Here is an 11,946-nt window from a genome sequence, read left to right on the forward strand (position 1 = left end):
ATTCTCTCTCCCTCCCTCCTTCTCTCTCCCTCCCTTTCTTTCTCTAACTCTGCCTTTCAAATGAATAAAAATGTGATTAAATAAATAATGAATATATCGTTCACAAGAAAGGGTGTGATTGGGAGGGAGGTTATGACCATTTGAGAAAGAGAAGACATCCTGGACCAGAGTCTCCTCAGTTGCAGACAAGTTCCCAATGATTGCCAATGGAATTATTCCTGAGAAGGAATGCAAGATTTGAGGAAATTTGTGATCAAGGGAATTAAAAAATCAACCCCAAGACCACAAAACATCTCAAGAGCATTTAAGTCAAAAAGAAAAAGAAAAGCTCCTTGGCTTTCTTACAAAATCTTAATTTCTAAAGAGAACATGCTCTAAGCTCTATCTCGAGAATCAGCTGAGACAATGGCTATTAACAGACAACTTTGTAACTAACAGCTGGCTGGATAAGAATTATTAGCAGAAGCTCAAAAAGTCTTTGTGAAAAAGGAGGAGGAGAAACAATAGCAAAAGACAAAACTTTGATATCCACAGTGGAAAAAATGGACAAAAGTTTAAAAAAAGACCCCCTCATAGGGAAATGAGATCTCACTGGGACTAAAAAATCATAAAGAGGGAAGGAGTATCTCCAAAAGTTGGTGAATGTGGTGAGTATACTCCTAGAGCTACTGAGTCACCATTGTACAAAGCCAGGATGTTTATACAAAGTTGTCCTGAGTTAGAAAACCAAAGAATGATAAGAATGATAAATCTTCTTATGACCCTCATTCAGGACTACCTTGTGGGGGGGGGGAGGGTCAAGGGATTGTTTGCAACAGGTCCTCCCTAGAACAATTGATGAATCTAGAGGTGGAATCCTCCTGCACTTTCCAACTAAAGGGCAAGAGCCACATTAATCAGAGCCAGGACCCAGGAGCTTCCTCTGGGTCTCCCATGCCAATGCAGAAGCTCAGGGACTTGGGCCATGTTGTGCTTTCCCAGGCCACAGCAGAGAGCTGGATTGGAAGTAGAACATCTGGGATTGAACTGGTGCCCATATGAGATGCCAACACTGCAGGAGGCAGCTTTACCTACTACATCACAGGGCTGGCCCCTATTTTTTAATTTTTACAATGGCATACTTTCAGTTTATAATCATAAGCTTAACCCTTCACTAAGTAAAGAATTCAATAAATAGGTGCTGGTGCTGTGGCATAGCTGGTAAAGCTGCTGCCTGCAATGCCAGCATCATAAATGGGCACCAGTTAAAGTCCTAGGTGCTCCATTTCTGATACAGTTATCTGCTATGGCATGGGAAAGCACAAGATGGCCCAAGTCCCTGAGCTTCTGCATTGGTATGGGAGACCCAGAGGAAGCTCCTGGGTCCAAGCTTCAGATCAGCCCAGCTCTGGCCATGGCAGCCATTTGGGGAGTGAACCGGCAGATGGAAGGTCTCTCTCTGCCTCTGCCTCTCTGTAACTCTCTGGCTTTCAAATAATAAATAAATCTTTTTAAAAAAAGAATTCAAAAAATTGTAAGAAAAAGCCTATTTGGGGGGAGAAAAAAGTTAAATTAGGATTGGGACAAATTGAAGAATCCTTCCTATATGTTCTGGAGTGGGGAATCAAGCTCCTGGGCAGAGCACTAATTGTCAAATATAGGACTTGGACTCACAGTGGAAATGGACAGCTGTAAGAGTCCTAATTAATTTCCTTGGAGAAAAAGAAGAAAAACACATTGGCCCCTCAGTATGGTGTTAAAAAGAGTGTTAAAATTATGCCTGTAAAAACTAAACTGAAACAGCTAGGTCAAATAGTTCATAAAAGATAATATCCTATTTCTAATGAAGGAAGAAAGGGATGTCAGCCTATAACAGGGACTCTCATTAGAGATGAACGGTAAGTATCCTCTGTATCCCCATATAACACTCTAGTTCTTCCTATAGTAAATCTGATGGATTGTGTAGACTATCACTGACTTAAGTGTTATCCACCACATCATACAGGCTTCTCACCCTGTGGTGCAGAATCCTTACACCCTGCCCAGTAAGATACCCCATGACCACAAATGATTTAATGTTGTTGACTTAAAATTTTCTTTCTAGGTCTGCCCACTAGAGACAAAGAGCAGAGACCACTTTGCTTATGAGTGGGAAAACCTCTATGAGGGAAGAATACAATATGCATGGCCTTCATTGCTCCAGCAATTCACTGAGGCACCCAATTTATTTGGTCAAATTTTAGACAAGATTTTAGAATCATTTCTTGCAAACTTATGTCTGCCTGTGCATGAAATCTGTTGCAATACGGAGATGATCTTCTGATTCTAGATTTAAAAAAAAAAAGGCAGATGGAGGTATTTGTAGCCACTATGGATCCTCATAACTTTTTTTGAAGGAAGAGGGCTGTGCATTTCTAAACATAAGCTTCAATTTGTGGAAAGATATGTAAAATATTTGGGGCATCTAATCAGTGAAAGAAAGCACCAAATCAACTTTAAGAGCATATCAGGTATTGTATACCTGAATTTACCTAAAACCTAATGGGAGATTAGAAAGCTGATAGGGTTAACAGAATTGTTGACTATGGATTCAGTTCTATTAAAAAAAAAATCTTGATCTCAAACTTTTAGGAAAAAAAAAAAAAACTGAGTCTTCACAATGATCCACAGAGGCGGTCCAAGAAATGAACATATTGAAGACAGGTCCTAATAAAAGCTGCTGTCGGACGCCGCCACAGCTCAATAGGCTAATCCTCCACCTGTGGCGCTGGCATATTGGGTTCTAGTCCTGGTTGGGACACTGGATTCTGTCCTGGTTGCTCTTCTTCCAGTCCAGCTCTTTGCTGTGGCCCGGGAGTGCAGTGGAGGATGGCCTTGGGCCATGTACTCACATGGGAGACCAGGAGAAGCACCTGGCTTTGGATTGGAAGCACACCAGCTGCAGTGGCCATTGTGGGGTGAACCAATGGAAAAGGGAGACCTTTCTCTCTGTCTCTCTCACTGTCCACTCTGCCTGTTTAAAAAAAAAAAGCCACTGTCCTAGCACTTCCATTTCTGGAAAGATTTTTTTTAAAACACAGACAGAGGAGAGGCAGAAAGAGAGAGGTCTTCCATAGGTTGGTTCACTCTCCAATTGGTCACAATGGCTGGAGCTGCACTGATCTGAAGCCAGGAGCCAGGAGCTTCTTCTGGGTCTCCCACATAGGTGCAGGGGATTTCTGCTGGATTGGGCCAGAAGAAAGTATTGATTCCAACAATGGGATTCATTTCAACTCAATCATGTAAAAGGAGGTCATTATGGGCTTGGATATTAAATGGTAGCATCATACCCCTGGTGCCACTCTTTTCAGGAAGAGTTGAAAGAATGAACCAAACTCTCAAAAACAGTACTATTTACTATTATTTTCACCTATTTTAAATTGCAAATGTGGCTACTAGAAAGTTTTAGATTACATATATATAGCACACAGTATAATTCTGCAAGGCATGAACCCAGGAAATCTTGGATTTGTTTTTCTCTTTATTACAATTTCCCTCCTTAGAGTTGGGAAAGCTACTTCTTCTTAAGTCTTTATTTCCACATATGTAAAATACAGACAGAAATAGTAATATAATAGAAACCATGTTCAGATTAAATGAGAATATATATATTTTTTTATTGTACTATTGTACATAATAATAAATATCCAGCATACTGTCTGGATATATTAAGAACTCAACAAATGTTGCTAAATGAATAAATTAGGGCCTTGTCTGATTAGGTGAGCCCAAGTAATACTTTATTTTTTCTAATTGCATGAATTATTCATGCTCATCATTAAAAATATTTGCATAATATGTGAAAGAGTAAAAATTACCTGGAGTCTTACTACACCAAAAGAGATTATTTTGTTGGTGTCTCCTTTTATACAGACAGAAGAGCATAGCACCTATGAGCTCAGTCTATGGTGTTATATTTCAGAACTACCACTTAATCAGCTTGTCAAGTGATTTCAGAATATTCTGGGCCTCATTTTCCTATCTGCAGAGCAGGAAAAGTTGTTATGGGATTAAATGAGTGAATGTTTATAAAATAACTAAAATAATTCCCAGCATATAGTAAATGTTGCCTAAATAATTTATTCAATCTTAAGGATATTTGTGTACCCTATATCACCTCAATGCCCACTGAAATGGTAACCAATATTAGCTTCTGTTGCAAATCCTTGCCCCGGCCCACGGGGTAATCAACTAGGACATGAGGAGGGCAGACCTGAATGGAGAGACAAACCAGACATGAGAAGGGAGACCAAGACAGTATTCTGATCAAGGTCTCACTTTATTGGAGAAGGAGGCAGCTTATATAATACAAGGCAAGGATTGTAACAGTCAAGGGTAAGCAGGTGTCATCTCACAACATAGTTCAAAGGAATAATTTCACAGGAATCAGTATCAATTTGAGAAAGGGAGTTACAGCGAGGTCTCACAGCTAGCAGACATGCTTATCAAGGTACAAGAAAGAGAGCGCTGAAGCCAGATGGCCAGGCGCTAACCATATCAGTGAGCTGTACAAATGGACTTTTCTAGTGACTCCTCCTTACAGAAACACAGTTGAAGGTTAGTCTAAACAAAGGCCTACACAGGGAACCCAGCACAGTGGCTCCCAACAATCCTTCCATGTTTTCTCTTTGTACATGTAATTATGTAATTATACACACTTATCAGGAACATAATTATTCCACTTATTTAGGAATCTGTTCTGTCAAGTTAATCACTTTTTTTAACTTTTATTTAATGAATATAAATTTCCAAAGTACAGCTTATGGATTACAATGGCTTTGCCCCCCATAACTTCCCTCCCACCTGCAACCCTCCCCTCTCCTGCCCCCTCTCCCCTTCCATTCACATCAAGATTCATTTTCAATTCTCTTTATACACAGAAGATCAATTTAGTATATATGAAGTAAAGATTTCAACAGTTTGCACCCACACAGAAACACAAAGTGAAAAATACTGTTTGAGTACTAGTTATAGCATTAAATCACAATGTACAGCACATTAAGGACAGAGATCCCACATGAGGAGCAAGTGCACAGTGACTCCTGTTGTTGACCCAACAAATTGACACTCTAGTTTATGGTGCCAGTAACCACCCGTCATGAGTTGCCAAGGCTATGGAAGCCTTACAAGTTCGCCGACTCTGATCATATTTAGACAAGGTCATAGTCAAAGTGGAAGTTCTCTCCTCCCTTCAGAGAAAGGCACCTCCCTCTCTTTTTTTTAATGGAAAGGGTTTATTGGGGAACACCCAACAGACTGGAGTGAAGGGGCGGCAAAGGGAAATGGAGAGAAAGAGAGTATAAGGGAGAAATAGAGAGGAGAGGAGCTAAGAAAGAGGAGAGAGAAGAGAGATGAGAAGAGCTAAGAGAGGCCAAGAGACCTCAGGAGAGAAGGGCCAAGAGAGAAGAACCAAGAGAGCAGGAGGGAAGAGCTGAGAGAGCACGTGTTCAGGAACAGGCCCTTTTAAAACTTTGCCTGAGGGTGGGCCGGGAAGCAGGAGAATCGAATCACATTAGGATGGGGGGTGGAGCGTGGCTCAGGTAGCTGGGCCATTCAGCCACCTGGCTAAAACTGCCCCAGTTTCCTAACATTCCCCCCCCCTTTTTTTTTTTTTATAAAGCAGGAGTTGTATGGGGATACATTAGTCCCAAAAGTCCAGGAGGGGTAGAGGGACAATGATCTGTCTTTAGAGCTACTTCCTGCTGACATGGGGCGATGCCTCAGGCTACTGTCTCCTGGGTGGGGAACCGAGTATATCCTTGTAGCAGCATTTGGTTGACCGCCTGGTTGTTGAAGGCCTTTGATTGTTCCATTATAACCTGCTGTAAAAACTTAGACACTGTAGTATAAAAGGGTGAGAATAATAACCAATGTTCCTAAGAGTGGCATTAACCAGGTAATGAGAGGATTTCATAGAGGAGAGGAAATGGTGTGGGGGGGTGTCTCTCGACCCTTGTGGGGACAGTTTGATGGATATGGCTTAAAGCTGATTCCAGCCAAGACTGGGAGAAAAGTCATTTTGTAGGTAGAGGGGTTTGTCTGTAGAGAATTCTGAACAATTATACAGCATTAAGTGGGGAAGAGGGACCATCAGTACACACAGGTTGGGAGTAGAGCCATTGGTGGTAGAGTAGAGGTTATGATTATAAAGGAATGAGGCCCAAGTGTGCTAGACAGGGTCTAGAAAAAAGAACAGAGTCATTATTAGAGGAGCTAAGAAAGGTGCTGTCTAAGCTACAATTAAGTTTTCTGATTGAGAGGCAAATAGAACCTGACAGAAGGGGCTTGATAATAATCTGTTGGGATTTAGGCTTTGTAAGTTAAGAGGCCCAGACCTATCTATCTCTTCACATGGGGTACATCCTAAGGGAGGTGTGAACCTCCTAGGGGAAGGCATCCTGTTGACTTTCATTACTTAGCTGGCCTGGGAGGAGAGCTGGCCAGGTCAAGGCAGGTGGCATCTCTAACAAGAAATTTACAGTTCTGCCTTCAATGTTGCTGACCCTACTTGTCCATCCCCTCAGCTGCAGTGGTCACTTTGGAAGTTGGGCTGAGTGAAGGGCCTTTCAGCTTAGAGCCAATAAGATCTCTGGACTCCAGGGCAGGTCCATTTCCAGTGATCCAACTCTTGGCAGATCTGCCAGGGCTCTCCACAATCTGACTTCTGCTGAAGCCCAGACTTACCACATTGAAAGCCACTGCAGTGGACTGGCCTGTTGGGTCTCCTTAAGGGCAGATCACTGTACAGAACAGCCATTAATAGGCCTGCCACCCATTGCTTCTGATGCCTAGCTTTCTTTTCCTCCTGGTTTGTGTTAAACCAGACCAGAGGATGCAAGTCAAGAGAGTGCCCAAGTCCCATCTCTAAACTTTGGTGGCCTAAACTAAAAGTCTATAATCACAGGCATGTTCTATAGCAGTTTTTCTAAGGTAGACAATGCCCATGAGGAAAATTATATTCTCACTTAAAAACTTTCTAATTCTATTATGCAGGATTCTGTAGGACACACAGTTTAATCTTTAGACCTTATAAAAGAAATGGCTAACATTTTTCTGTAATAGCATAGCCAAAATAAGAGCTTAAATTATAATTTCATAGCTAGATTTACTTTACCATCAGCAAAGTAAACAGTAAGTAGAAAAAACCTCCCTTTTGGACCAAAGGGAAAGAAAGTTAATCACTTTCAACAAATGCCTATATAATAATTCCAAGGCAGATAAGTAAATTTTTCTATAGTCTTACCTGGTTAATGGTCATATTCTTGATTTGTTGGAAAGTTCTGGGCATTAAAATTTTCTATCATGAAGGTAAAAGAGAGACAAAACTAATTGTGCTTCCAAACCTAAGCACTGTGGGCTGAGCTATGGATTTGTCACATGCAGCAAGTGCTTCATTTTGTGATAAGTAACTATCTGAAATCACTCAACAGTTAGATAATTGACCTAATCTAATTTTACAACAGAAGGATTACTGCTGGTTTGTCTGCCTGTTTTAGTTATATCACTGAAATCTATGCACTACAAACCAGTGAGCTAATTATGAAGTTATTATTACTACTTAAAATCACTTCCCTGCAGAGCCCCCACCTTTTCTACTTCGCTAGCCCACCAGCCCACATTACCCAAGTTTCATCTCTTCATGAATGGTTAATGTGACCAGGAATCCATAGGTCAATTAGCAAACATGACAGGGATTCCAGGGCAACAGAGATCAGGATCAATAACTTAAGTTTAGTGAAATTAAATGCAATTGTGAACCCAACAGGCAGAGTGGACCATGAGAAAGAGAGACAGAGAGAAAGGTCTTCCTTTGCCATTGCTTCACCCTCCAATGGCCACTGCAGCTGGAGCACTGCAGCCAGCGCACTGTGCTGATCTGATAGCAGGAGCCAGGTGCTTATCCTGGTCTCCCATGGGGTGCAGGGCCCAAGCACTTGGGCCATCCTCCACTGCACTCCCTGGCCACAGCAGAGAGCTAGCCTAGAAGAGGGGCAACTGAGACAGAATCCAGCACCCCGACCGGGACTAGAACCCAGGGGGCTGGTGCCGCAAGGTGGAGGATTAGCCTATTGAGCCACAGCACCAGCCAAAGTAGCTCCACTTCTAATACAGCTCTCTGCTATGGCCTGGAAAAGCAGTAGATGGCCCAAGTCCTTAGGCTCCCTGCACCCATGTTGGAGACCTAGAAGAAACTCCAGTCTCCTGACTTTGGATCAGCCCAGCTCCGGCTGTTATAGCCATTTAGGGAATGAACCAGATGGGGGTCTCTCTCTCTGCCTCTCTGTAACTCTGCCTTTCAAATAAATAAAGAAATCTTTTAAAAAGTAACAATTTTTAAAAAATATTGACAATCTATATGAAATGGATCAATTCCTAGAAATGTATAACCCACCAAGACCGGAAGTTGAAGAAATTACAGATACTAACAGATCTTAATGAGTAAAAAGACTGAGTCAGTAACACAAAGTTTTCCCTCAAAGAAAAGGCCACAGCCAAGGGGGTGTATGACTGGTTTCTACCAAACATTTGAACAACGTCATGATTTGATCCTGCAACTCTTCTAACACTTTAGGGAACGATACCTCTGTACTTATCTTATAGGACTATCATCACCCTGATGTGAAAGCCAGGCAGACACTAAAAGAAAGGAAATCAACAGGCCAATATCTCACATAAACAGATGGAACATTGCTCAGGAACATACTAGCAAACAGTATTCAAGAGCACATTAAAGGGATCATTTATCACAATTAAGTGGCATTTGCCCCTAGGTTACAAAAATGACTCAACATATACAAACTGCCAAATATGACCCACCACAATAATATAATGAAGGACAAAACTATAGTACAATCCCAGAGATGCAGAAATGCATCTGGTAAAGTTCAAACACATATCCATAAAAAAAAAACTTTCAAGAAATTTGCTATAGAAGAAATATATCTCAACACAATAAATGCCATTAACAAGCTCAGAGCTAACACCACAGTCAGTGAAAAGTTGAAAAGTTTCTCAAAATTTAAAAACAAGATAAAGATACCCACTCTCACCACTTCTAATGCATCTAGTCACATGACCTCCAGTCCAAGCATCTTGGGAAGAAATGTGCCAGGGGATTCCAACACAATCCCATCAAGGTGGCATATACCAATGCCATCTCACTAGTCCAAGTGATCAATTTCAGTTCACAATTGATGGCTGTGATAGGTCTAAGAGTCAAAGGGATCACACAAACAAGACAAGTGTCTGCTAATACTAACTGATAGAATCAAAAAGGGAGAGAAGGATCCAACATGGGAAGCGGGATACACAGCAGACTCATAGAATGGCAGATGTCCTAAGCAACACTCTGGCCTCAGAATCAGCCCTTAAGGCATTCGGATCTGGCTGAAGAGCCCATGAGAGTATTTTAGGCATGGAAAGCCAAGATACCATGGAAAAAAAAAAAGACCTAAATGAAAGATCTCTGTGAGTGAGATCCCAGTGAAAAGAACGGGGCCATCAAAGAAAGAGGTACCTTTCTCTGAAGGGAGGAGAGAACTTCCACTTTGACTATGACCCTATTGGAATATGATCAAAGGCAGCGAACTCTAAAGGCTTCCATAGCCCTGGCAACTCATGACTAGAGCCTAGGGAGATTACTGACGCCATGAACAGGAGTGTCAAATTGTTAAGTCAGCAACAGGAGCCACTGTGTACTTACACCCCATGTGGGATCTGTCCTTAATGTGTTGTCTAATGTGAAGTGATGTTATAACTAGTACTGAAACAGTATTTTTATACTTTTTGTTTCTGTGTGGGTACAAACTGATGAGGTCTTTACTAATTATATACTGAATCGATCTTCTGTATATAAAGATAATTGGAAATGAAAAAAAACAACCTGGTGTTAAATTGGAAATGGCATAGAAAATTAATTAATTTTAAAAAAATATTATGTAGGATCTCTGTCTTTAATGTGCTGTACACTGTTATTTAATGCTATAACTAGTACTCCAATGGTAGTTTTTTCACTTTGTGTTGCTATATGGGGCAAACTGTTGAAATCTTTACCTAATATATACTAAACTGATCTTCTGTATATAAAGAGAATTGAAAATGAATCTTGATGTGAATGGAAGGGGAGAGGGAGCGGGAAGGGGGAGGGTTGTGGGTGGGAAGGAAGTTATGAGAGGGGGGAAGCCATTGTAACCCTTAAGCTGTACTTTGGAAATATATATTCATTAAATAAAAGTTTAATAAAAAAAAAAAGATACCCACTCTCACCACTCCTACTGCATCTAGTTACATGACCTCCAGTCCTGGCAGTTAGGGAAGAAAAATAAATAAAAACACGCAAATAGAGATGAAGAGATGAAATTTTCTCTTTGCTGAAAACATAACCTTATATATGCAAAACCAAAAAGATCATTTACCACTATTGAGTGGTAAAATGGAAACATGGTTAAATATATGCAAATCAATAAATGATTCATCACATTAACAGAACAAAGGACAAAAGCATATATGTGTATGTAAATAATATCTACATATAAAGGGAACAATAAAAACTATCAAATCCTAAAAAACATCAAGTCCTAAAATTTAAAACTGGGGAAAGAAAACCATGTGATCATCACATCAGATGTAGAAATAGCATTTGATGAAATTCAATACATTTTCATGAATAAAAACACTCTCAAGATTAAGTGTCCAGGGCCAACTGCTCTAGCATAGCAGGTAAAGCTGCTGCCTGCAGTGCTGGCATCCCCTATGGGTGCCAGTTAGACACCCAGCTTCTCCACTTCTAATCCAGCTCTCTGCTATGGCTTGGGAAAGCAGTAGAAGATGGCCCAAATCTTTGGGCCCTTGCACCCATGTGGGAGACTTAGAAGAAGATCCTGGCTCCTGGCTTCAGATAGGCCAAGCTCTGGCTGTTGTGGCCATTTAGCGAGTGAACCCACTAGATGGAAGACATCTCTCTTTCTCTCTCTCTCCCTCTCTCTATCTCTCTCTCTATCCCTCTCCCTCTCCCTCTCCCTCTCCCTTTCCCTCTCCCTCTCTCTCTCTGCCTCTCTGTAACTCTACTTTTCAAATAAATAAATAAAATCTTTTTTTTTCCAGTACTTGGGCTTTTATTTTTTTTATTTTTTTTAAACTTTTATTTAATGAATATAAATTTCCAAAGTATAGCTTATGGGTTACAATGGCTTCCCCCTCCCAAAACTTCCCTCCCACCCACAACCCTCCCCTTTCCCGCTCCCTCTCCCCTTCCAGTCACATCATGATTCATTTTCAATTCTCTTTATATACAAAAGATCAGTTTAGTATATATTAGGTAACGATTTCAACAGTTTGCCCCCATTTAGCAACACAAAGTGAAAAAAAAATACTGTTGGAATACTAGTTATAGCATTAAATAAGAGTGTACAGCACATTAAAGGCAGAGATCCTACATAATATTTTTTAAAAATTAATTAATTTTCTATGCTGTTTCCAGTTTAACACCAGGTTTTTTTTTTCATTTCCAAATATCTTTATATACAGAAGATCAATTCAGTATATAATTAGTAAAGATCTCATCAGTTTGTACCCACGCAGAAACACAAAGTGTAAAAATACTGTTTCAGTACTAGTTATAGCATCACTGCACATTAGACAACACATTAAGGACAGATCCCACATGGGATGTAAGTACACAGTGGCTCCTGTTGCTGACTTAACAATTTGACACTCCTGTTCATGGCGTCAGTAATCTCCCTAGGCTCTAGTCATGAGTTGCCAGGGCTATGGAAGCCTTTAGGGTTCACTTGCCATGCCCACAGCTGTGATACCCGCGTGGCCAGATGTTGCTGCGTTGGAGGTCTAAAGCTGCAGGGTTTGAGGTCAGCGCTCTGTGGAGTGGAGCCTCAGGAGATTCCCGTGCAGTCCGCGGTTGTAATGACCCCC

This window comes from Lepus europaeus, unplaced genomic scaffold, assembly GCF_033115175.1.
Source record: "Lepus europaeus isolate LE1 unplaced genomic scaffold, mLepTim1.pri SCAFFOLD_540, whole genome shotgun sequence".
NCBI classification, from domain to species: Eukaryota; Metazoa; Chordata; class Mammalia; order Lagomorpha; family Leporidae; genus Lepus; species Lepus europaeus.